Below are 27,410 nucleotides of genomic sequence, written 5' to 3'. Positions count from 1 at the left end.
AGGGGCTTCAGCCAAGGGGGCTGAGCTTCTTGGTTGATGAATTTGCCTGTTCTCCCTGTTGGTTCAAATAAAACCTTGACAATGAAAAGCCTAAAGTGACATTTTTGAACCATTTAGGGAAAGAAAAAAGAAAAAAAGAATAAAGACATAAACCTGGTTGATTTGTTCCCAGTACAACACTCACCATAAAGCACAGAAAGAACTGCTGAACATTTCGAGGTGGGGTAGGAAGGGAATTTCCCAGACCTTCTCTTTACAACACACCCCAAAGAAGGCGAGGGCTCAAAAAAATAAATTCTAACTTATGTATACACACACAACCCTCTTGGACAGTACTTAGTTCTACACACCCACAGAGAATACTTAATACTTTATAGTTCTTTACTTCAAAGACTTGGATTCATGGTACAAATCAACACAGCCCAATTATAGTTCCATTAACAACAAATCATACCTGGTAAGGAACCAAGCCATTAATTAATCACACAGATTCATTTGGGGTTTCCACCAAGGATTATGGAGTAGCTTGAAAAATGAGGAAGACACAATAAAACAACCACACAGTTGTCGTTCCCTCACCAAGTGTTTTAAATCCTGGATGTCCTTCTCCTTATGTTCATTTACTGAGTGTAGAAGCTGTAACAGAGGGAATATTCTGAAATAGGAATAAACTCTAATGAAAGAGACACTCCACAATCTGTACTTTGAGGGATCAAAGAGAAAGCAGCAATTATATTGTATGTATGATATATTATATTCTTGAGCAATGAAGAAACTTCCAAGTTACAGACCAAGAAAGTCTTTTACACTCCTCAAAGAATCGATCATTTCTAGTAACATGTGGTTGCCTTGCCAGTGGACTGTTCCCATTTGAAGAGTCATTAAATAACCTTAAAGCAGATCCTGATTGCCCTGAAAAAAAGAGAATTTGGAGAAGACACTTTGGTTGGAAACGTGCTGACCTCAAAATGTGGATGTACACAGTAACCTCAGTTAGCAGTGGGCCAAGTCTGATGAGCTGCTCCCAAAAATCCACTGCAACTCCACTGCAGGAATGGGCAACATTCCAGAGGGATCCTAATGGGACTAAGATCATAGACCTGCCTTCTGCTAAGAAACTGTTCTGGCTTAGTTTCAGCACATCCCAGTGAAGATGAATTACTTCTCCCTGCAGTTCCCTTCCCATCAGACTGATTTCCATGCAAGAGGAATCTTTGTTCCTTAAGGATCACGGATTTCTCCTTGGCCAAAATACATCAAGCCTTGTTCTTCTGGAAACTTGGTGGCAGTTCCTGCATTCCCCACTGTTTGTATCCCTGGGCAGGATCTGGCAGCAATGCAGGAGCATCCTTTGGATGTGGGAGGGCAGGAGCACTGCTGCAAGACACCCTGGCTGGTAAAGCTCCAGGTTATTTTTGGCAGGTGTGCATTTTGCTGGAACAAAAGGCCCAGCCCTGGGATGTTCCATGGGAAGGGAGGCAGCAAAGGCCATGGGGTGTTTGCTCAGCAGTAGAAAAGGCTCATTTTACAAGGGTTGGTTGTGGGCTTGCAAAGAGCACAGCACGGACAGACTTTTCTTTTCCATGGGTTATGAAATCCAAGGCATTCCCAGCACTGCCCAACAGCAAGGGAATACCTGTACCCATACAGTCCCACAGACATGGCTACCCTGCTTCAGCAGCCTGCTTTACAGACACTGCCTCAAATGCCAGGGAATGTCTGCGTTCTCCAGAACACGAATCTGCTCCCAGACTGAACCTCTGAGAGCCAGGGTGTCCATCACTAACTTCCCAGCAGGACCCTGCTCAAATTTAAGCATCCAGAGAATTAAGAACAGCCCCCTCCCCATATTTGCAGAACCAATGTGTAAATTGACAATTCCAGGAAAGTCAGTCACAGGATCTTAAAAATTAAGAGGCAAATAAATGAAAAGCAACCAGTACCTTCAGATTCCAAAAGAACAAAGTGGGGACTGTTCTCCTTTGCCTTCTCTGTCCTCAGCCATTGCCATACTTAGGGAACACCCTTTCAGGCTATTCTCTTCAATGATCAAGACCAGCAATCTGACCCTTTACTTAACAATAAGGTTTTAATGAAATTCCAGAATATGACACACCCTCAGTACTGAAAGATTTAATAACGCTGAGGCAGATGCAAAACTAACATCACCTTTTCTTGTCAAGCCAAAAGAGATGACAGTAGCTCCTGTGGACTTAATGTTGTTTGGTCTGTGGACTTAATTTTATTTGGTCTGCATACCCTGCAGGGCAATTAAATCATTCATTTTGCAGGCAAAACACTGCATAAAACCTGCACAGGAGACAGATTCTCGACTGAAATCACATGAAAGTTTTACACTGAAAGATCTGAGCTTGGGGCTTCACTGCAACCCCGTAACCTAACTTTGTCTTCTCACTGAAACTGCCAGTAGGAAAAGGCAGAGAACAGGACAACAGTGCAAGGGGAGCTGGAAATAAATGCATTGAGGTGGATGATATCACTGGACCACTGTTTCCACCAGGAGCTGCTGCCTGCCTTCCATCCCACTGGGGAATTAAACAGCTCAGATAAGAAAGTGAATTACTCTGCCAAAGGAGAGTGAATAACTTTGCAAAAGGAGGCACAAGGCAAGAGCAGGAGCTCAAGCTGTAAATTTAAGCTCTGTGCAGTTGCCAATGGATTTTTAATGACCCCCCAAGGAAGTGGCCACTGTTTGAGGTCTTCTTTTAATGACAGCAATTGCCAGTCATCAGTGTGTTTACCTGTCAAATAAACAACACTATTTGTTTGGGTTTTTTTGCACAGAGGTAGGGATGGAGACCTGGAGGCTACTAACATGCCTATTATTCAGAATATCAGATGCTGCCACAAATTATGCAGACACAAATACTGGTTTTCTGGACCTCCTGCAGCAAATAGCACAAAGGATTTTGACACACTGTAGTGCCAGTCACTACCAGTAATGCTATTAAAAATAAGTGTACTGACATAACATTTATTTTGCCCTTTTCAGCACCCTCCTTTTAAGCTGGCACTTGTTACTGGAAGAAAGCAGATGAAAGAGTTCATTTGCCACCACGTTCAGCCAGCCTCGAACACGATTTTTGGCAAAGGTTTCTTCACAAGACCATTTAAGGAAGCTGATCCAGCAGCAGAATGAACTTGCAACCAGTTAATGTCATAATGCCTCCAGTCAGTCAGAAACCTCCTTGTCTGAAAGCTTAAGTTCCTTTTGTTTGAAGGAAAGATTTATATTTTCAAAAGGAGCAAAGTAATGAAAAGACCAATTCCTTTTGAATTCATCAATCCACACCACAGAAGTCACCTCTCGGCTACCTCTTCCCTGCAGTTACTCACATTATTGCTCTTTATTACCCAAATGAAGTTTTTAGATACAGGTCTGTGAACAGTCCACCTCTCCCCAGGCTTGTCTCCCAGATTTGCTGCTTGCAAGCAGTTGAGAGAGGACAGTGGACAAATATGTTTTGTGGGGTAAGAATAAAGAGCATGGGACAACCCCAAGGCCAGGGGTTTCCCAGGAAAATGTGTCCCAGACCCTGTAAACACTATTCCACAGTGCTTTCAGGGCTTCCTAAAAGAAGAACTGGTGGTCAAGCTCTGAGGCACAAAGTGCACATGGCAAGGAAAGCTGGGTGTGAAGGGATGGTAAAGCCTCTCTAACTGTTAATTCAGACACGCCACAGTCCAATATATTAAACATATTTATAAATCCACGAATCAGCAAGAAGTAGGTACCTGATTATACTCAAAGAGCTGGGCTTCCATCTGCTGATTTTTAATGGGACTCCAACTCATAAAAGCATCTCTGTCACTCCAGGGAAGGAAAAATGACCTGGGTGCTTTTGAAAAGCCAGTTCAGCTCAACCTTTAGCAAAACCAGGGCCAGTTTGCAGATGCAGGGAGTGAAGAGCTGTGCTGTTCAACAAGAGCTGGGTAGAACTGACAGGGTGAACACACTGGAAGCTGATTTTCACTCAAAGGTCCAAGTTTAGGCATTCTGCTTGGGTGAGGAACCTGAGCTGGAACACTGAGCCTCCTCCACAGAGATCAGACCCTCCCAAACAGGGGCTGCCTGTTCCAGGACTCCCAGGAGCCAGGTCATCTCCCAGAGGGATTGCTGAGCTCCTGGCAGCTGTGCCAGTGGGGGGAACGAGGAGGTTCACGTGACACAGGTCCCCCAAAATCCCCCACTTCTATCTCAGTCATGGCTTGTGCTGGCTCTGCATCCACACACCCTCCTCCAGCACGGGAGACACTCTGACCTTCCCCGTGCCTACTGCCAAGTGATTTTCTGAGGCACAGAGACTGCCATTAATTGGGCTTATTTGAAATTCTCAGAAGTACAGGAGTTGCCCTCCATGTCTAACGATCACCTGAGTAAAACAAACCTTTTGTGGGCAGTTGTGAAGCACCCTGACCATCACAAAACACTCCTGACAATCCTTTCTTGTCCCAAGAAAGGATTTCCTTTCTTGTTTATTGGTCAGGATCAGGTCCCTGGGTAATGCAGGGGAGCCACATCTCTTGGGACACTAAGAAAGGAGAGAGGAACAACACAGCCAGCAGTTCTCCTGGCAAACCTCAGCTTTAACCTCTGCTGGTGTGTTTGCTGTGCCAGAGGCGAGGTGGCAATCACACCATTTCCCTGCCCCACAGGGGTGTTGGGGGAGCTATTAATGCCTTCAGGCTACAAAGGAAATGCTCACTATTATTACTGGCACATTACACACTCCCCACTTTCTCGGCTCAGTAGGACAGGGAACACTGAGTGGAAAATTGCAAATGTAAGAGCTAAACTTATTCACTTTACAAGTTACCCCAGTGTTTTTCTTTTCAGCTGTCAAGCTGCTTTATAAAAAGCAGCTCAGATAAGCAACTCTCACCCTCTACAATTTGGTTTTGTTTGCTTCCTAAGCTGGAAACGGGTGTCTCTTGTCTTTATTTCACTTCAAGTCAAGCCTGAAAGAAAAACGCTTGTAGAAAAAAAATCCTGTAATTGCTGGATCTGATTTTCATTTGAACTTTTGCTTCATTCCTGTGGTACCCACAACTTTTGAAATTCTGTGTAACTGATGTAGTAGCGATTTATATGGAAGAATGAGTGGGCAGGTTTTTAAGTGGGCACATATATGATAGACTGTATGGTCATGAGAGAAAAAAAAATGTCCTTACAGGATTGATGCACAGTCACTGGAACTACAAGATATGAACCAGCTTTCCTGAAGAACCCAGCCTCCACTTGGGCATTAAAATAAGTGGCTAGATTTTCAAAACTCCCCAGCTGCCACCATGCTGAGCAATTTTGATTATCTGGCCATAAAAATGTCTCAGTGAGAACTGCTGGGTGCCAAGCACTTTTGGAAATCTGGGCTCAATTGTAGGCTCTGAGCATTTAAGAAACCACTAGCTCCAAATGTAAATAGTGGTTGTATGAAGCAATGGGTGGAAGTCATGTAAGAGGCATGTACATGTCTCAAAGTATGTGTGTTTTCTTAGTTTCCCTTTAAAAGCTCTCATCTGCATCCTGCTCCTGCACGTTACCATGCAAAAAACCATAATCACGTTGCAAATCTTTCTCCTGGAATAAAAAACAAACCTCAAAATTAAACTGTCCCCTAAATACTTTCTGCTTCAATGAATAATCTCACAGGAAAACTGTGAGGATGCTCCTTAATTTTCTGTGTTCACCTAAAGGATGGTGCCAACAGAGGATAAACTTAATTACCACAGCAAGAGGAGCCATAAAGTCACCAAGAGCTAAACTATGATGGACAGAGTTCATCACACACCTGAATGTGACACTTTCTTTTCAATCCCACTGGAAAAACCAATAGACAAGAAAGGAATAATATGAGTGGGAGAAATATGAGAGGACACAAAGAGCATCATGTGGTCTAGATGACCCCCTGCATGAAAAGTTGTGAATACTCAAGGAAAAAAGTCTCTGAAAACTGTTTGTAATCAACCCACAAGCTGAAATATATTCACATGCAACATTTTTTAGTGGTTTCCAACAACTAGTACAATTATATAAATGCTTATGGAATATTGATAGACATGATTTGCCAGCATTATGTCATCCTTTTTCTTAAAAACAGTTTTTCCAGCTTAGTTTGCAGCTATATTATAATAATGTTATACCTAACTCTATCATCTTCAATAATTTAAAAGAAAGTGAATAAGTATGAAGCGATTCAGAAAGCTGTAAAGCAAACAGTCATTTTATGGAGAGATACTTTCTATTAATCCTGCATGCCAGTCACTTTGATTTTGTGAAAAAAAAAGGGAGTTGGAAGTGTTGCTTGGTGCCCCAAGGGACTTCTCAGCTTTGTACAGATGCTGCTAATCTCAGTGGTCAGGCCAGAGTCACAAAAAGAAATCAAACTCCCCCCACAGACACAGCGTCATTACACATGAAATTAAACTGGCATTAATTAGAAAAACATCGGTTAGTGATTTAATGGGAAAGATGGACACAGAGAACAGGAGGTTAAAGGAAGACAAAAGATGTGAGTGGTAAAAGAAAGGAAGAGTGGCATAAAACATTTTCTTCAATTGCTTTTCATGCTCTTCAGAAGGGAATACACAGTTCAATGAAGTAACATTTGAACAAAGAGGATATTTTTGTTCCAATAAACACTTCATTTCCCTCAAATCTGGATAGCAATGCTTCCTCTTTCAAAAGTGCCTCCTATTGATTCATAATAGTTAATCCCCTCAGTTTTAGGTGACTTTGCCAAAAGGGGGTGGGGAAATCGGGGGGGAAAAAAAGGTTTTTGTTTCTTATTTTACTTCCCTCGCTCTCCTCCGAGAGCTTATGAAAAGAATATTTTTACCTGGACCAAGATTTCCAACAACTGCAATTTCAACGTGTTAATGGAAATGCTGGGGAGAAGGGCAGCTTTTCCATGGGTTAAATGTTTGTAAATTAAAACAATGGAACTTCTGTTGTGCCAGCCCTGAGCGGGGTTTGTTTGCTCCCTTCTCCTCCACCCTCAAGCCCCTGCCTCTCCTCCTCTTCAGGTGCTTAAGAAATCAAGTGGCTGTTTTGTGCTCCAGTGCAGTAGCTCGGAAGGCAAATGGATCAGATAGTGCAGATTATGCCCTTTAGGCCTTTACAACCCCAACCAATTTTTCCTTTTTAACTGTATAAACCAAGCATTTCTTCAAAGCCCAGCTATTATGAAGCTGCCCCAAACGCCTCTCATGTGTATCAGTCAGAAAGTAACACTCATGTGCCAGAAGGGGATCCGTGCACTCCCACTCTGCAGCTTTAATTAGGAGCAGGAAACTGTCTGAAGTTCAAGTGTGCAAAGCATTGGGAAATTTTCTCTTACTGCTGCTGTGAGCTGGTCCAACTGTACTGTTGGACACAAAGGGCTTCTAGACAGCAACATGCAGTGTCTTGGCAAGGAATGTGAGGGTGCTGGGCTCCCTCTGCCTGCTCAGAGCCCCGTGCAGGGTGGGACATCCCGCCAGGAGCAGCTGCCTCTCCCTTACCTGGGAACATCCAGCAGCCACAGCACAACTCCTGAATGCCAGGAAATCCTGGGCAAAGAGGCAGAGCACAGAGTTCCTTTCCATCTATAAACAACTTTTCTGGATGAATCAGATGGATGGTAGCCCACACTGACAGTTACAGGCCATGGATTCCAAGTGATCACAGCTTGGAAAAAAGGAGCCCTTGGCAGCCCAGGGCTGCTGTTTTGTCACCAGTGAACCCACTTGCACTCTGCTCCATTTTGCCAGATTTTCACAATGGCTAAGCTGCCACATTTTTGGAAGGAGTAAAACTTATCTGATGTGCCCTGGGTGGAGAAAATATTTTGAATCCTTATTTATTTGCCCAGGTGAGAAGTAAAGCCTTCAGAAAATGTGCTCCCCTACTGCCAAACAGCAAGTCAGAAACATACTTTGTTTTGGTGCCAGACAAACCAAATCTTTTTGAATCAGGCCTGGTTAGTATTAGTTTAACTTCCAACTTCCACTGAATTTTCAAGGTAAGCCACGAGTGTGAACTCATTTTATAAGTTGATTTTTAGCACAGATTATCTTTCCCTGCTTCACTGCTGCAGTCTTACAAGTCCCATAAAAGAGTGAGAAGCACGTTTTTGAGCAATTGTTGAATTCTCCCAGTTCAGAGCTGCTGTGTTTTATCCTGGAAGGAGCTGTGTTTTAGCAGTGAATGACAGAAGGTATCCCAGATCATCCCATCCCACAGTACCTGCTCAGGAGGCAGCAGCAGCTCCCAGGACGCTGAGCAGCTCCAGGCAGGACCCTGCACAGCTCCACGGCCCTGTTGTTTGGAGAAGACCTACAGAGACACGAAAATTCACATTACTGCTCCCAGAATGACACATCCCAGACTTCTGGGGAGAAAAAGAGAACAGATATTTTCCCTTTTCCCTGTGCTTTTATCACTAAGTTCTCCCCCACACACATCACTGCTCCCTCTCTGGGTCAGGCAGCCCTTCCCAGCTGGTTCCCTCTGCACTGCCCAAGAGGAATGTCCAGGAAACCACCAGGGGTTAAACTTCCAAATCCTTTCTATCACAATTATCTGTTAATATATACATATATATATATATTTAAATTCGGGCACACTACTCACAAAAGTAGGCTTTAGTAGCAAATACTTTTTGCACCATGAGTAAAATCATAACTGTATCACTAAAAAAAAAATACAGTGATCTGGTTATTACAACAGCCTGGTGACAATTTGCCTCATTTCATTTAGTTTTGTTCCATTTTTATGCCAAGAAAACAAGAAATGCAGTTATCTCTGTACATTTTTCCCTCCCGGATATTCTGGGTCAGAGTCATAATCCTGAGAATGGCTCTGTTTGGTTTTTTTTTTAATTGTATTAATACTTATTAATAATAAATGTTCTGGAATTATAGGCAGAATTAATTAGGGGCTCGTTGTGGGCGCAAAAGAGATGTTCTGAGATGGGCTGTATTTATAAATACAGCAAAGATAAAAGGCAAAGCTATTTTTAGTGCTGACAGAAGATAAAATTTGTGGAAGTGCATGCACATAAATGTAGGTGCCTGTACAGAACGTGTAGAAGAATTAGTGCCTTTTGGGTGCTCGACAGCACGAGCATCAACAAACTTGTCAGGACTTTTTGGAGTCCTTTAGAGTATCTGAGTTTCACCATCCAGAAACACAAATTATGTCAAACCACACCAGTAGCCTTCCAAAATTTAATCCTGCAATTTCAGTGTACAAGACTCCGTTTTATCCTGAATCTCGGCCCTGCACCTCAGAGTACCTCACTCTGCTCAGTTTTCGTTAGCCACACAAGGATAAAAAAGTTTAATCTTGAAAATACTCCATGCAAATGTCTCACAAAAATAAAAGAAAATAAAATAATTTATAAAACCACCAAGATTTCAATTGCAGCAGAAAAAAAAAAACAAACCAAGGAAAAAATACTTCTTAAACTATCTTGCATTTTTCACAGTAATTGCTCTTCCAAACTATACTGGTTTCTTTGTTGCCTGTTATCACACAATGTCCCTAAGCAGGGTTGGTAAAGCCATGCATAAGATTGGAAAAGAAAAAGAGAATGTCAAGTGTGAATTTGTTTTAAGTCAGCCAAAACAGGCATCTAAAAAAATGCCCAAGAATTTTGCTAGGGAAAAAAAAATATCTATATTTTGACTCTGCCCTGAATATCTCTGCATTTGTAAGTACATTTGTGCACAGAGGGTCCTACTGCAATGGGGTTTGGAGGCAGCACCATCAGCTGCATTCAGCAGTTTGCTGGCAGAGCAGCCATGGTGCATTTTCAGTGTATGTTCCTTTCTGTCTATTTTTGAACACTGCAAACACTGACGGTACCTTTGAATTCCATTTCCTCTGTCACTGCCTTTTAACCCGAGAGAAAAGGAATAGGAGCCCTTCTCTCTTGTGTACTTTCATGATTTGAGATATATGGAGGCAGAGGGTCTGTTTAATAGGAAATTATTTCCTAGTATTTTCTGCCTTGCTTTGGATTTCCTTTCTTTCTAGTATTTTTAGATCCCCAGATAAAAAACCCCTCGGTTTATTTGTGTTGTAAGACAATCCACCAAATAAAGCACGGATCACTGGGAGACTTTCTTCAATGAAAGGTCCAGTTTAACTGGTTCACTTTTAATTTAATGAATGGCTCTTTCCCCTCAGACAAGAAGAAACCGCCACAGACATTTACAAAGACACAAAAGCCAACACTGGGCTGTTTTATGTTAGTCCCTTTTCTTAAAACATTTGTTTTTAACTTGAAATGTTCGAGACAGAACTTGCAGATACAAATCCTCCCCCTTATAGAAACAAAAGTGTTTATACAGCCCACGGTAAATAAACTCTAATTAAATGTATCCATCAACTATAGTTCTTTTATATAATTTATTATTTGTTTTCAGAATCTAAGATAATGTTTGATGGAGGCTTAAAATTAAATCTTTATCATAAAACAAATGTCATTTTTCTTTTGAATATTACATGCTCTTTCCTTCTTTAGAAGTCTATAATTTCTGATAGATTTCTTACTACCAAATCCAGTACAACTTTCTGCCCTGCTTGGAAGTATTTTGACATAAAAAGTAACCATTTCATGCCATCAGTCCCTGCCTCTAGTTTAGTCCAGCTGGTAATTACTGTGTATTTCTACAAAGCATTATTTCCTCTTTTCCTCCTCCTCCAAAATTAAAGTGCAAACAGCTCAGTGAACACAACAAAAAAGGGAAAAAATGGGGGAGAAAAAAAAAAGGGGAGAAAAAAGGGGAAAAAAAAAGGGGGGGGGGAGAAAGAATAATAATAAAAAAAAGAAACAAGAAACATACCATCTAATATAGTCCAGAATTTTTTTCATTGTTTTTACAGAGGTTTACAGTGAAAAAAAAAAAAAAGAAAAGAAAAGGAAAAGAAGGAAAAATTCATATTTTGTTTTGTGCCTTTCTAGTGGTTTGTGCTTGTTGTAGAAATAAAGTCTTACAAATAGAAACCAGAGAGAGAGAAAGGGCGGCGGGGGGGGGAGGAATAAAAGCTCGTTTAGTTTCCCTTTTTCATTTCCTTTGCTGGAATCCTGGTTTGGAACATCTGAAGGCGAAAAGGATCCCGAAGTTGGAGCCCTCCCGGGTTCGTGGTGTCACAGCGGCCCCTGGAGGCGCCGGGACGCGGCGGAGCAGCCGAATTAGCGCAAAGAGCCCCAAAAAACCGCTCGGGTTTTTTCCCCTCATCGCTACAGACTTCCCGTAGATGTTTTAAACTCACTCTCATGTTTAACAGGATGGCACTCGAGCGGCGAAAGCTTTCGCCACGCAAAGTAAAATCCGTCCTATTTGTATAGAATCGTTTTTAAAATGCACCGAGTAAAAACCCAGGAGTCACACACCGACCTAAATACTTTCAATACAGAACTGCCTGTTTCAGCTGGGGCTCAAGGCTGTGAAATTCAGTTGTTTTCCTGAGTAATAAATAGATCTAAAGTGTGGTAGACTATAAGGATCCAGTTTATGCAAAGTGCCTCGGGGGGGACGAACCACAAAACTGATCAGTGTATTTTTGAGACGTGAAGATCTGTTGATCCCAAGTCTTTTGTTTATCTGGTAAAAATTGCTGTAGAGGCAGAAAGACTTCAATTATAATGTGGTTATACATTTGTTACGTGTTATTACATTTTAAGATGTATAATTAATACACATTTGAGCCGACACATCACACAGTTTTTGCTGTTTGTTTTATAATTTCGCTGTTATTGCCTTCACTGTTTTTCTTAACCTTGTGTAAACACTTCCTTCCCAAGCAAACATTTCAGGGAAAACTAGATAAAAGTTCACTGCAGCAGGAAATATGACTGACTGTTAAGGTTTTAGATTACTGGCACACATATATTTATTTCCAATGGCAAAGAGAATACCAGGCTCAGGAATTCTTAAGTCACTTGAATATTTTGCGATTTCGATGTTTCTGATGTTTTCTCCCCTGTATGTACTTAAAGAAAATATTTTAATAGGCATTAATTAATATTTTTCATTTTGGTATTTCAAAATGCTTATACAAAGCATACCAAACAGCTGCATAATACTAATACTACTAATAATAATAATGTCTTCCAGTGGAAACTTGTATAAATATCGTACACCCTTGGTATGAACCTGCTCAGTGCACAAACATCCATTTGTGCTTGCAGTGATGCTTGTAAAGAATCTGTAGAACTTTAAACAGGGTTTAATATCTGTGTAATATATTTATCTAATCAGTGGAGGTGTCTGCCTTGTATAGGATGTGAAGAGTTAAAACACATGTGAAAGTATTTCGGTCTCTGTTGACACAGTCACGAAGCAGAAAAAACCCAGCCATGGCAGATAAAAGCCTCCACAATTTGTCAGTTGTGTGGTTATGAATATACACAAACTTGAATCATTTTGAGAGCACAATCTACATTTTCCTTTCACACCAAGCAAGGAATAAGCATCCCATCCTTCAGTGTTGACACAGCCAGGAGCTGCATTTCTGGTGCACGACTTCCAGTGGCTACAACAGCCCCTGGATCCAAACTAAGGGTTGTTCTGCTAAAGAGACAACAGCTCTCATTCCAGCTGATCTCACAACTTCCCAGCAAGTTCTGTGCTTCCTAAATCTGCCAGGAGAAAAGAAGCTGGCTCAGTGGCTCTAAATCAAGCACAAGCAGACTCCCACCGAACCCTAGAAATCATTTGGAAAAACACCTTTAGCGGGTGTTTAGTGAAAGGTTCTGCTCCACTGGCAGGAGGAATTCTTTGGTCCCTCACAGTTATTTAAGTACCAGTTGGAAATCACAAACTGAAGTGGCTTCACTTAAATACAGCTGGAAAATACAGGAGAGATTTCCCTAAGAAATTCTTCTCCAATTCAGGTTCTGCTCCCCCGATAGCTGATGTTCTGACTGGACAGATAAATTATGTTTGTATATAATACACCATTCTGGAAAATGTATTTGCCCCCCTTGTGAGGAAATTAAAGACAATTTTTTAAGGCTGTGACACAAACCAACAAAGGCCAGGAAATGCAGTGTTAGGACTGACTCTGTGCTCTTACCTCTCTCATCATTGTGTGCTTTCCCCACAAAACGGACTCACAATGGAGTGAGGCAAGTGGGGAATATCAGACTTAACTTACATTTCCTGGCCTCTTCCAGCTGGTGTCCAAAACCTTATTGTTGTTTAGGCAGAACTGAGTTCTTTTCTATTTCAGGTTTGTGTTGTGCAGGCATAAACACAAAATGTATCTAATTACGAAGGCAGCGAAAAGACTGAATAAGCAACTTTTTTGCTGTGTTAGAAAACAAAAGAAGACAAAACATGGTTTTATTTCTGTGTTAAGAACCTGGAAATAACTAACAGGAACAGCTACCAATTAATGCCACAGTGCCTTGTACTATTTAAGATCACAGGGCATTTGGGATTATGTTATTTACCAAGAACACCGATGAGATGTAAAAAGAAGGCCTCAGTCTCTAAAGATTTTTGTGTCAGAGCACAGTTGGTGAAATATCCAGGTACATTTGAAGCATTTTGTCTGAAAGAAGGCAAACTGCAAAGGGAAAAAAACAAAAAAAGAGGGAAAAAAGGACAGTTTGAATGCTACTGCTATTAGTTTAGTGTTTAATACTTCAAGAACACTCGGTGATGAAAGACTGAACATACGAGTTTTCTCCACGTTGATTCTCTGCAAGTTCTTTTGCATATTTTCTTCTGCAAAATGTTTAAACTTTAACTATATTTTAGCATTTGAAGCATGATATATGTGCATGTAAAACTTGCCAGTGTGTACATAGTTATTCATTAAAACGAGCTTTATGGTACTCTCAGTTTGTTTCTGCATTTTTAAGGTGCGTGCAAAAAGCTTTTTGGGTTTGTTTGGGTTTTTTTTTAAAATGCATTTCAGTTGGATTTCATTGAATGTGTTGTACACCTTGACATTTAAGGTACTTTAATGGGGGTTTTCTTAGTTACAAAAACGAAGTTCTTGAAAGAGAGGTTGAGAGGGGGGGAAATCCTTTTAGAAAAAAAAAGAGGGGGCGGTATGGCTAAAAGGACTTAATTTTCTAAAGCTCAAATTCCAAAGGAGGAAGACGGGGAGAAATAGGAACTGAAACTAATTTACCTGCATTCCTTTGTCACTGCTTGGCCCTTGACTAGTAAATGATTCCTTTCACTAGCCAATAAAACCAAATCAAAAGCAGGCTTAGGGAGCAGAGGGGGAAGGGGGGCAAGAGAGTAGAAGGGAGAATCAACTTAAACTTTGACAAAAAAAGAGAAGAAGGGAAGGAAGAAAGCAAACTCATTCTTCTTGCTTTCCAGGAGCTGCCAGGAGCTGTGTGCCTGACTCCTTGTGCCAACTTCCCAGCACTAGCACAGCACAAAGACATTCCCTACCTGCTTTCCTGCAGCACTAGCTAAGGTGGTTCTGTTGTTCCCTGCCTTTGTCTCCATTCCACACTGGTCCCAGAAGCCCTGCCAGTCTGGGGACACTGCAAGGGCTGTCCAGGGCTTCGGAGGGGAACGGTGTCCAAGGGCACGTTTGCTCTGCACAAACTTGCCTGCGAGGTCTGGGAAAGGTTCAGTTCCCAAGAGGGATGTACAGCAACATGCCAGCAGCTTCCAGAGCTCTGAGGGTGAGTCTGGGATTGCTGGACACTGTGCAAACATGTACAGTGGTACCTTCTCCCCCTAGAGTACTTCACGTTCTAGAGAAGGAAAAGCTTCAGAGAAGGGCACGGGATGGATTGACAGGGTCACACTTTCAAAAGTGCCCACATGTTCAAGGCAGAAGTCCACTGAAAGATGCTTTGAATTCTGGTTTTAATGTTGACCATATCAATTATTTTTAATAAATAATGACTGGTGGGAAAAGAGGTGAGATAAGTTCTTCAAAATCAGAAGAGCTGAAAACGTGATACGGAAATTCTTTTCTCTCGCAACCACTGCATCATATTTTTAGCATCAAAGGGGATTCCTCAGGGCTGAGTACACAGTATTTTTCAGAACTGGATTTTTTTTCTTCTTTCATCCCTCTCTTGACTAAAAAGAGGAGCTGGTTAGATAGACAAGCAGGCAGGGAAGAGCATAATGACCAGAAAAGCCAAATACAGATCTCTCAGTTCCACACGTGCCTTCGAGTGGTTGTAATGATGCCAAATGCAAGTCAGGAGGTACAGTCACAAGTGGGAAGAGTAGCTCTAAGACCTCTCAAGGTCAGGATCACTTAAAACTTTCTATTTTGATGAATGATCAGTTTGTGGAGAGAGGGCCCAGGGAACGTGGCACACCCTTGTCAGACAGCAGCAGAGCCTACCAAGAGGTCCAGCACCCCAGCTGTGCCCCTTTGCCAGCAGTCACAATGCCCCACCCAGCAGCAAAGTCATGAGGGCTGCAAACCACACAGCAGCAGGGCAGAAATTAGACCAGATCTTATCAAGATACCAGCCTTAAACGCCCTCCATTTGCCTGTGGTACCTCTACAGGAGAAGTAAAGATACAATCACAGGCAAATGGTTCCCTGTTTCCTTCCTGCCAGAGTGGGCTACTGGGCTGTGCCCAGATGACCTACATTCATCTCCCTGGTGGAGGAGAACAACCTCAGTGTCAGCACAGCCACGTTGGGATATTTTCTGTATCTGTACTCCAAAAGACACAGGCCCATCTTGGGGAACTTGGATGAACCTCCTTCCCACACGAGAGGCAGAGCTGCCTCAGGAGAGCACGACAGTTCTTCCAGCCCTGGGCAGCCAGCAAAATCTTTTTAAACTTTCCACCCTGGGGAAAGGCTGCCCCAAGAAATGGGTTCTGCATCCAAACAGCAGGTTTCAACTTTCAGTTGCAGAGAACAGCCAAGATTCCCATTAAACAGTGTCTGGAATTTCATGCAGGGTACAGGGTATTTATCCCTAATTAGCAGCAAATATAACATATAGAAGAAAGAATTCTAAGACTTCAAACTTTCCCCATTTATACTATACATATAATATATATCCATACATCTATATACATTCACACACCAGGTTTTACAGTCCTTGTTTCCCAAATACTCAAGCACACAATCATAAAGTAGAGGTGTAGCCTGGAATACCTTGCTGTGGTGTTTAGTATAGGGAAAAGATTTCAGGAGCTCCAAGTAAAATAAAACACGAGAGCTGTACCTGTAAGGACCAACGCTCTGGAATAAAGGGCTCCCTTTAGAGTGATGAAAAAATAGAAACAAAACTAAAGTTCCTTGGTGTAGCTCATCTCTGCATTCTTACAGTCCCTTGCTGCTCCCACACAAAGAACACCTGCATGAGGTTAACAATTAGTGCTCAAGTAACACCTGCACAAGGTTAACAATTAGTGCTCAATTAACAATCACCTGTTCTTCAAAGATTCCTACACACCGAAAAAGCTCCATAGTACAGCCAAAGAGCTTTAAAGGCCCTGTGACTTCCAAAAAGGAGTATGGGGAGTTTAAAGTAACAAGACTCTAACTAGTATGTAAGAGTTCTCTCTTGTTGTTTTTGAACAACCAGATGCTTTGGGAAGTGTCTGCTCCAGTGCTGGCAGAACGGAAAGTAAAAAAGTGATGGGATTTGTGCCATGCCATCCGTGGAGCTGGATCAGACACTGTGCTTCCCAAGTCCCAGGCTTGAATCCATTCCTTCAAACCTGCTATGTACAACCACCAATGCAACACCATCCAGTGTGGGGGGGGTGTGCTTCCTTCCTCTTCCATCACATTCCTGTTCCTGTGGCTGTGCTTTACCTTCTGTAGGTTGGATTTGACTCCCGAGAATTCCATAAAATAAATACTAACTTGAGCTACTGCTCTTCCACATTCCTCTAAGTAAAAGATTTTTTTTTAAGGAATCCTTTAATGTTTTTTTGAATGTCTATGTGCAGATCCCAGAAGCAGGTTCAAAGGCTAACAGAAGCCACAAGTGACATCACTTCTGTTCCCATACTATTTCCTCAGTTCCTCTGAATTCCAAATGTTGTGCAGACAGCACTGTCCTGGTTCTCCCTTAATCTGACTCATGGCTAGAACCTTTCAAAAACCAGTGTGACAGCTATCCAGCTGTCATTGATTTTTAGGAATGATCAGCATTTCATCCATTATGGTCTATTTGTAAAATGCACTTTCTAAGGAATCTTTGGGGCCAGCACAGATAAGGGAAGTACCACCTGAACTTCCCACCTCAAGCTCTAGTGCACAAGGCACTCAAATATCAGAGAGGGTAAATGTCAGTGATATCAGTCATAATTACCAGAAGGTAATTGTGCCATCTGAGAGTTGCAGAAAACACCAGGGAGAGTTCAGGAAGCCTATATGCAGCTTTATTCTGGAAATGGCAATGCCATCAGCCAGCTCACACACCTGCATTCACTGGGATTCCCAAGGTGACAAGGGAAGCTCTGGATTGGTGACCACCTCAGCCAAATCCCAGAGCAGGAAGGCTGCATCCCAGAAGCTCTGTGTCTGAGAATGGGCTTGGAGTGTTTCAGGGGGAATTTCAGAGACTTTCTACTCCCTAGCATGTCTCTCAACCATTTAGCCACTCAATTGTAGGCTGTCTAAAAATGCTCTTTAAAAGATAATAAAAGAAAAGAAAAAAAAAAAAAAACAACACAATAAAACAGCAAAAGGAAGTTAAGACAGAAGAAAACACATGGAAGATGGTGTCATGATCAGCTCACAGAAATACATCACAGAGGTGATGCTTTTCAGTGAAGATGTTAATTAATTAATAAGTATATTTACTCCTTCTGCCAGAAGACCTTGACAAGATTTATGCATCTGTCAGCTACCTGAGGCACATTTGGAGGAATGGAAATGGGAAGTAAAAAGAACTATTAAAAGCAAATTAAAGCAGTAGGAATCTCTGACGTCTGTACCCTCCCTGAGAGGTGTTAGGAGCTGGTTCAAAGGAGAGGCACTGAGCCCACAGCAGAGCTGTGTAATGGGAATATGAACAGCTGGAGCAGCTGGAGGGAAGTCATGAAAATCCAGTGGAAATGCTGGGAAAATTTTAGACATTTACTCCAACAAAGAAATTGTGAGAGGATGAAGTACATGAGGAACAGGTAAAGTGGCCCAAAATTCTCTACTGAAAATAAATTACTGTACACAGGAAAAGCATTGCCCAGAGAACCAAATGCAATCCAGACTGAGACACTGCTGTATTAAAGCATGGTAGGAACACATAAGAAGTCCTGGCCCTGCCCTGAAGTATTTGCATTTAAGATGATGAAAGGAATTCATAAATGCTGAGTGGTTGGGATGTTCCACGGTCTGTTTGCAGACAAACCATGAACAAAAATAGGGATGGAAAAAATAAAATTAATCAGGAGAAAATATGCACTATTTACTTATCCCATCAGACCTCTACGAAGCCAAGAATTGTTTTTGTTTGGGTTTTTTTTTTCAAAATATGCCACTGATCACTGAGAAATATTTTTAATAATCTGAGTGTACAAACATATGTTGTTTTGTGCTTTCCTGGACACTAACTGGGAAGGTGGAGCGAGTCAGTCATCAAGTCCAACTGTAGGAACTTCAGCATATTTAAGGCCTCTAATTTTTTCCCACCGAATTCTGCAAAGTTTTTAAGACCAGCAAATTACAGTGATATTTTTGCTCCGTGAAATAATCTCCCTTGCTCTCCCTAATCTCTTTGTCTCCACAAAGTCTATCATTTAATGGAACAGGATGCTTCAAAATATTGCCAGGGCCATTATCTCTGGCTGTGTTAATGAACTTGCCTCCAAGACACGCCCATATTAACATTCCCACATGCACCCGTTTCACGTGGAAGGCACACAAAATGCCTCAGCCCCCGAGGGGAAATGTTTCCAAGTGCTTATGCAAAAGAAGGAATAGGCAGGGCATGGCAAACACGGTGGTACACACATGCAAAAATCACTCCCAAATCCAGGAGAAAGCCGGCTGTGCAGCCCCTTTGCCAGCAAGCTCCGGGTTTCCTGGAGCAAACAAGTCGGCAGGAAACTCCTCCAACAAGCCAGAGCTGGCCACAGAAACACTGTAACCCCTCCCTTTGGTTGTTACAGTAGTGATGGGGCAATCCCTGGCCAGAGGGCTTGAGGAATAGGAGAGCAGGAACAGCAAATTTCAAGCTCCAGCCCATGGAATATCACAGTGTCCCTACCAGAGCACAGGAAAAAAAACTTACCCCCAGCAACTCCCCCTGCAGTAGATACCCTGATCTAAAAGCATGAAACAGATGGTTCAGTGAGATAAAGTCTTCTCAAAAAAGTCTAGAACTGCTTTGTCAATCATCTATAATTTGCCTGATAAATACATAAATGCACAGCAGGTTCATGTGGGCACAGACACATCCATCAGGGAGGCGAACAGCGAGCACCTCCATCTCCCCAGGTAGCCAGCCAGCTTGCCACTTTGCTTTTTAGGTACCACGGAAACAGGAGATACGGTTGGTCAGCTACAATCCTACCCACAGGGGGAAGCACCGCTGGTTTCTGACGTACAGCTCTGGTCTGAGCTGCACTGGCAAGTTCTTATTCACTGAAAATCCTACAGAAACAGCGTGTCTTTTTCTGACCAACAGTACCTTTGCAGCAGTTATACCCCACTCTCTTCACAGATGCAAGCACTAGGCCAGCCTTGGTTTGAGCTGAGAGCAGGATGATTTGCAAACACTTAAGATCTTGTAGCTTCTCTCCTCCTCTTTCTGCTAAGCAGGTTTGGTTTTGCTGGCTCTTAACACATCCACTAATTCACATCTGGAGCTTCACCTCCTTTGATTGCTTTCTGCAGTGTCTGGTCTCTCAGATCAGTGCATGGGGCAGCAATCTTTATGCCCAACTTCTCCACACTCCCTTTACAGACCCCTCTGTGTTTGGAGTAAAGCTCTGTAACACAGGGCAACAGCAGCAAAAGCAGTGACTGGACAGTTTTACACACACACAGCACTGAATTTAGTGATGACAAATGACCTCTCTGCCATTCCATACCTCACTGCTTCCTGCCTTTTGCCTCTGCATCCTTTAGCACCTCCACACCCATTCCACCCTTTTACCTGCAGACACCATCCAAGATGGTACAATCAGTACTTAAACCACCTTCCTGCTAACAACCACAGAAGAAAAAAAACAAAACAGTTCATGAATGTGTAGCCAAAAAGTCAAACAAGCAGAAAATGTGCAGCTATTCCGTTCTCTCCCTGAGCTACAAGGAAGATATCCATGGGTGCCATCCTCCCAATGTGCCACACTGCCTCCCCTGTTCCCATTTTACCCTGGAATAGAAAGAACAGAGTTGCAGATGCTTTGTTTCCTCTCAGGAGTTCTCAGAAATCTCTCTCCAGGCACTGGAGAGCTGGGGCAAAGCACCAGGTTAAAATAGCCAAGCTTTGGGTCTTAGTTTCCATCCGGAGAAGGAAGTACATCCCATGCCTTGCTGTTTCCAGGCCTTTCTTTGAAAATCCTTTCTTTTCTTTAAATAACAAGGGGTAGCAGTCAAGTGAAAGCAAGGGCTACTTGATCCATTGTTTGGCCCTCAGCCAGGTTCTGCTGGGCCCGCTTTCCCTCTCAACCACCCGTTTTCCTATCGTTCCTGTAATTTGGGGAGATTAAGATGTATAGCCTGTAAATTGGCTAAACTTTTCCAGGCTGCTTTAATGAGACTTCATATAATAGGGGTTGGCTTTTTTTTTTTTCTTTTTAATATTTTCCTTAACGTGACCCATATGGAAATAAAAAGATATATTTTTTAATGTATGCTAGATTACGGCCGACGTTTTCCTCAAATTAAAATCCATGCTTCAGCAGCAGCATACATTTTCAATGATGTCAAATGTATTTTTTCAGCCAACTGGCTGGGGTCACCCTTATAACTCAAAAAGTTTAAGTGTGCTGGATAATCAGGAGAACATGTGAGTCTCTGTAGGGCACTGTGGCTGCTCAGGAGCACACAGGGCCTATTCTATTCTGAGGCATTTGGGGCAGGAGATATGGGGTAGGACTGGGATAAAGCCCTGCCTCTGGATGAGCAGGAGATATGGGGTAAGACTGGGATAAAGCTCTGCCTCTGGATGAGCAGGAGATATGGGATAGGACTGGGATAAAGCTCTGCCTCTGGATGAGCAGGAGATATGGGGTTAGACTGGGATAAAGCCCTGCCTCTGGATGAGCAGGAGATATGGGGTTAGACTGGGATAAAGCTCTGCCTCTGGATGAGCAGGAGATATGGGGTAGGACTGGGATAAAGCCCTGCCTCTGGATGAGCAGGAGATATGGGGTAGGACTGGGATAAAGCTCTGCCTCTGGATGAGCAGGAGATATGGGATAGGACTGGGATAAAGCCCTGCCTCTGGATGAGCAGGAGATATGGGGTAGGACTGGGATAAAGCCCTGCCTCTGGATGAGCAGGAGATATGGGGTAGGACTGGGATAAAGCCCTGCCTCTGGATGAGCAGGAGATATGGGGTAGGACTGGGATAAAGCCCTGCCTCTGGATGAGGTGACAGCCCCAGGGCTGGCAGCAGGAACCACGTGGCACCAGCCCATGCCAAGCTCTTCCAGCAGGGATCCACCATGGTCTAGACTAAGACTAAGTTCACAGACTAAGCTAAAACCACCAGGCACCTCCCCATCGACACACAGGGTGTTCTTAGTCCACAGGTGCCAGCCAGGCCTTGATTCGTGTTATCATCTTGTTGGGAATGATTCCCAGTGGGAGCAGCCAGGACCTGAACAAGGGCTGTTCTTAGCACTGTTCATACCATGCTAAAGTACTTATTTACCTGATTTTCCCACCTTAAGAATGAACTAGGAATATTAGTTAGAGAAAAGCCCACTTACACTGTCTTTAAACCTTTTTTAAAGCCACTGACATATTGCATCTGTGTCTGACTCAGGATCTGAATGGATTTCAGCTGACATATCTGGAGCCTCTAAATTCAAACAACTTATTAACACTGAAGAAATACAACATTTCTCAATATAATATCGAGGAATATTTTCCAAATGTTAAAGCAAAAGAGCAACAGTTCCCACATAGAAGTTTTGTTTTCTTTTTTAACAACTCTCTTTAACTAACAAACAGCTGATAATGAAGCCACAACTGTTTGGGAAACCACAAGAAACATGAGTTTTCAGCTTTGAACATTTTTTCCTCCTTCCTTAAAAAATTTTGCACTACACTTCGGGATTACAAATTACAAATCAGTCCAGAATTCCCATTTCCATCAAAAGGAGGTCCATTCAGCTTTCTAGAACAATGTGTTTTGACTAATTTCATAACTGGCACAGGTACACAGTGAAAATTTAGGATGGAAGACTAAGACCTTGCCTATACTTCGAAGTTGCATGAGAACATTGGGGTTGGCCAGGTGTGGAGACAGTTACCTCTGCAACCCTAATACAGATGCATTAAAAATGGGTAAAAAACCCAAACAAACAAAAAAAATCCCCCCAAAAAACCAAAACACCAGTCAATTTGCTTCCAGTTTACCTCAGGGATGAGTAAATCCTTAGAAACTATATTGACAAATGGTTCTGTTAAAACAGAAACTCTGGCTCCACTTAGAATTGTAACAATGAGTCTTCTATCAGGGTATTTATAGAAACAAATCCCTTGTAGTTAATGCATAATCACCCCCCAAAACTTCATTTACAGTAGAAATGACAGGTAATTAAGATATAAGGAATGATGTTACTTCAAGTAAGATTCAAAAAGGTTATGTGAAACAAGTGCCAAAAAGGTTATGTGAAACAATTCTCCTATAAATAAATTTGTTGGGTCACACCTGGCTTGCCCAACCCCTCCAGCTTTCTCATCACTACCCTGCTTTTCCTCTGTTTAATGTTTCATCATGGGAAATATTCATTTTTAGCCCAGGTCTCACAGACACTGAGCCCCTTGGAGCTTTGCCCTGTCACTGTACAACCCTACCAGGATTATCACTAAACAACAATAACAACAATGAAGTTATTACTAAACAACTGTACTAAGAACATATTTATGACTGTGCATGTTCACAGGTTTCCTGGAGAAGCCAGTCCTGCCCTACTGAGCAAAGCCCACACGAGCCACCAAAGGCTCCGGAGCAATTTTATCCCAGGATGCAGAGGATACGGTGGGAATCAGGGATAAAAACACGTGCCCTGAAAGGTATGGACCTGCTGAACTAGAAAAACAGCGTTTTGAGGAACGCTGTCCACCTTTGTAAGCAAAAACAAACATAATGTTGGAAATGCAGGCTTTGGGAGACAACCAAGTCACGGAATCATAGAATTGGATTCTGTGGAGAGGTTGGAGAGGACCTCTGAGATCATCAATTCCAACCCTTGATCCACTACTGCTGTGGTTACTAGACCATGCCACATCAAGTCTTCTGGCTTTTCACTGAAACGAGCATTAAACTGCATTTTGATTCTGAGAGGGCACAACCAAGAGTTTCAGTGTCACTTGTAACACAAATGACTTCAAAGCGACTTTCAAAGTGCTTGTGAAGTTACAGGTGCATTTGTAACACACCTCGCAGCCAACACGCACACAAAAGGCCATAAACTAAAACACCAGAAGCTTCACCTCGACACGAGGAAGAACTTCTCTGAGGGCAGCAGAGCCCTGGAACAGGCCACGCAGGCAAGGCGTGGATTCTCCCTCTGCGGAGACATCCCCGACCCAACTGGACACATCCTTGCGTCACCTGCGCCTGCCTGGGCAGTGGGCTGGCCTGGGGGTCCCTTCCCGTGCCGAATATCCAGGGATTTTGTGGAGCCGCCTTTGCCGAGCCCGCGCTGCCCCCTCCGCCCTCACCCACCGCCCCAGGGCCGCGTCACCGCCCCTCGTACCCCTCCGCCCCTCAGGGCGCCTCCCTGCGGCCGCCTCACCACCCCCGAGCCTCGTGCCCCTCCGCGCCTCAGGGGGACCCCGCTCCGAGCTCCGCGTCCGCCGCCACCCCAGCAGGTAACTTGTCACCTCTGTCCCCCAGGAGCGCCTTCCAGCGCCAGGGACACCATGGGCAGGGCTGAGGGGAGTGTCCCCCGTGGCATCATAGAGAGTCATGGAATGGTTTGTGTTGGAAGGGCCCTCAGAGACCGTCCCATTCCACCCGCCCTCCGTGGGCAGGGACACCGTCCACTAGACCGGGTTGCTCCAAGTTTATCCAACCTGCCCTTGGACACTTCCACGATGATATTGTGGACCCTGCTCTGAAAGCCTTACGTGTTTGTTCAAGGAGACTTCCCAAATAATCCAATTAGTATAAAAAGACCAATGATTTACTCCACTATTTTGCAGTACCTGTCCTCTGCTTAAGAAAAGCCAGTCTGTACACCTCATGGTTTCCACGCTGCAAGGCTTATTTAAGATAAGCTGCACATTTGTGTGTTCTTTTCAAAGTCGAGGGGTCATGAGGAGGGTTATTTAGGGGGTTATGTAGTATAATACAAGGAAAATCCCAGGTGGGATTGCTGACTGACAGCACTGGGACCCTGGAAAAGGAGAATGTGGGACTATCCTCAGGGAGGACGTGAGGGTGACAGTCATTTCCCAAACCCAGCTTCGTGGCATTCTGTTTAACTCACTCGTGGCTTATTGTGTCAAAAAAAAAATAAATTTTGACTTATTGTGTCAAATAAAATAAATTGGACTAATTAAATGAATTTGTCACCATGAAGTAGACAGAAAATGGCCTGGTTTCTCTTCCCCTTGTGAGGGCTTGAGTGCCCTTTCTCCTGATCTCCTGGTTCATGCTGGCAAGAGCAAGACTTAAGCATTCAGATAATGAAGACAAAAAATCAGGAGCATAAAAAGAATCAAGATGATTCCTCATAAAATACTGTCATAGGACTAAAATCAGTGTTTACAGAAAATTTTAAAATACCTCTCCCAGGGGTTCTCATTGTTCTGAAGTTTATTCTGCTGTGTCTCACTGTAAACTGTTTATTTAATCAAATTACTGCCATTGATCAGTGATACTGCACTACTGGGTGTTGCAGTGCGTGATCATCAGAAGGTTTGTAGATTCTCCTTTAAGTAGTTACAAAAATCCTCAATATGTTTGCAGACTCTCCTTTGAGTGATTACAAAAATCTTTAAATGTGTTGTTATGCTATAACGAGCTAATGGCTGGCAGGGTGGGCATCACTGATACCCAGTGCCTGAACCCAGGGGTTTAGTCAGGATATTTTGGGGTAGAATATTTTCTGCTTGTTTGTTTTTCTGATGTTTGAAACGTGAAATCCCTACCTGGTTTTTAAATAAACTGTTTGAAAGCCAGTTGGTACCAAGTTTAGTGTTCTAACTGCTGGTGAGTTGATGCAGAACAGAGAGAGTTATAAAAAGAGACTTCTGTGGGAAGTTTTGGAGGGAGACAGGAATACAAAGTAGCTACCTTAGGAAACAGCTGAGATATCTGAAACAGGATATTAGCATGCAAGGCAAATGTAACCTTCTGGACCTCAAAAACCAGGTATCAGTGCTTGCAAATGAGCCAATTACATACGAACTGAGCTCAACTTCATCAAAAATCCTCATAAGGGCCCAAAGAGCAGCCTCTCTGCAGCAGCAGAATCAGCTGGAATGTGATTGTTTTGCTGTGGTAATTATATATATTTTTATATATATATAACCCCAGGATTCCACCTGTGGAAGGATCTGTTGCAAAGTACACGTTTTCATGTTCATTTTCTGCATCATAATATCATATATCATAATATCAAATCATTGCACTTTGCTAAACCATGGTACTTTTGCTACCACAGAGCAGAGAGGCCGAGTTCTGAAACCTCTTCAGTTGCCAGTTCCCTGTTTGGGTTGGGCAAAATTCCCAAACAGAACCAGGAGGTTGATTTCACCCCTTGTGCAATAAAAAAGAGGCGGTTTTCTGAGGCAATCAGAGGGAGAGATGTAGAACTGGAGGTAGCAAATTGTTTTGTCAATGTATCTGTTTTTGCAGCTGCCCAGATATCTAGAGAAGTTAGAAATTTCTGCAGATTTTCAATGCTGACTACAAATATTAGGACTTATCTTATGCAGCCTAGACTGCTCACACCTGTGTATAAGCAAGACTTCACTTCTATAAGATCTTTAGAACTTTCTGGAAGGTGATAGGTAACCTTGACTCCCACTGAATTCATTGGAATTAAACTGTTTTCAGTGATGGAGAAGGGTCACACCTGCAGAATCAGGCATGGGAGTGGGCAAGAGCAACCTTCATTCAAAATTTGAATACAGCATTGATATATTTCTTTCTTTCAGTCATCAAAATTTTCACCCTCTGTGGTTGTAACAAAGGCCTTAAATCTGCATTTAAATCTCCTCATTCTATAGCTAAAACAAGAAACCTCTTCTGAACATTAAAAAAGCCTTCCAGACTGTTTTTCTCAGATAATTTGGAGCTGTCCTGTGTCTGCTGGTTTTATTTGAGAACCAAAGGATGAAATTGAACTAAAAACCAGAGTGCCATCTCTAAAGTGACTGAGACCCAGATATAACAGAAACCTCATTGCAATAATGTTATGTATCAGAGTTCCATTAAATGTCCTCAATCAAACAGGTTTACAGAAACATCCCAAACTACCAAAGCAGAGCACAGAAAAGGGTGAAGAGAAAGAGAGCTGCACATTTTTAAAGTTTAGAGGTGCTGAACAGAATAAATCTCCAGTGGAAAACAGGGAAAAGAAAATCAAGTCATTGTTTTTGCCTGCAGCAGTAATACAGAAATCCCCTGCTCTGGCTGATGGGAGGAAAAGACAGGGAACCAGCAGATTTTTGGAATATTCAGCCCTGCAGCTCATCTCTGCTCTCTTTGCAGGCTGCCCAGGCAATGGAGTGGGGTGAGATCCGCCCTGGCACAGCTGTGCTGTCACACACCCACTGCAGGCAGCCCTGCCTGTACCTGCCGGGACATGCAGCAGGTGAGAGTGAGTCTTGCAGGCTCGTGCCACCTCCCAGCCCCATCTGTGTGTGCAGCAGGTGCTTCAGGCTCTTTGCCAGCAGAAAGCCACCTCGTTTTCCCGGGTTAGGCATCCTGCAGCACCACTGGAAAACTGTTCCAAGTGCCCATCCAATACGAGGAAGTGTTTCTCACAACAAGGATTGATTCTAGTGGACACTAGAGGGGAACTGGTATTTTCTAGTGTTCTGTGGCACTTCAGGAATGAAAATAGCTCTTGCCAGACTAAACAAGGCTAAATTAAATGAGCAAATATCCCTTCTATAGGACAAGTGTAATAACTTCTAGTTATAGGGCAGTGGAGGAACTGACAGCATCGTTCCTTTTTGGATACAATGATGTCACAGTGCACAGCTTTGGTCTGTTGACTGAAGGAGATTTTGTATTCCCATGTATCTTATCATCAGCACTTTCAAATCAATTTTATCCTTTTGAGGAAGGGGA

General features: G+C 42.9%; 1 long non-coding RNA gene across 1 annotated transcript in view; it reads right to left on the bottom strand.

Moving 5' to 3' along the window:
- LOC127478958 (uncharacterized) overlaps positions 1-24,318 on the bottom strand; it is a 160,366-nt gene extending 136,048 nt beyond the window's left edge. The window contains exons 1-2 of the long non-coding RNA XR_007907425.1: positions 23,899-24,318; positions 8,246-8,335 (exon numbers count right to left, since the gene is read on the bottom strand). This is a non-coding gene — a long non-coding RNA (uncharacterized LOC127478958). The remainder of the gene's footprint in view (positions 1-8,245; positions 8,336-23,898) is intronic.
- Positions 24,319-27,410: the final 3,092 nt, after the last annotated feature.

This window comes from Manacus candei, unplaced genomic scaffold (genome assembly GCF_025592945.1).
Source record: "Manacus candei isolate 608988 ecotype Guabito, Panama unplaced genomic scaffold, ASM2559294v1 h1tg000064l, whole genome shotgun sequence".
Lineage (NCBI taxonomy): Eukaryota > Metazoa > Chordata > Aves > Passeriformes > Pipridae > Manacus > Manacus candei.
Note: the sequence above shows the minus strand (reverse complement) of the source record. Positions and strands in the feature narration are given on the sequence as shown.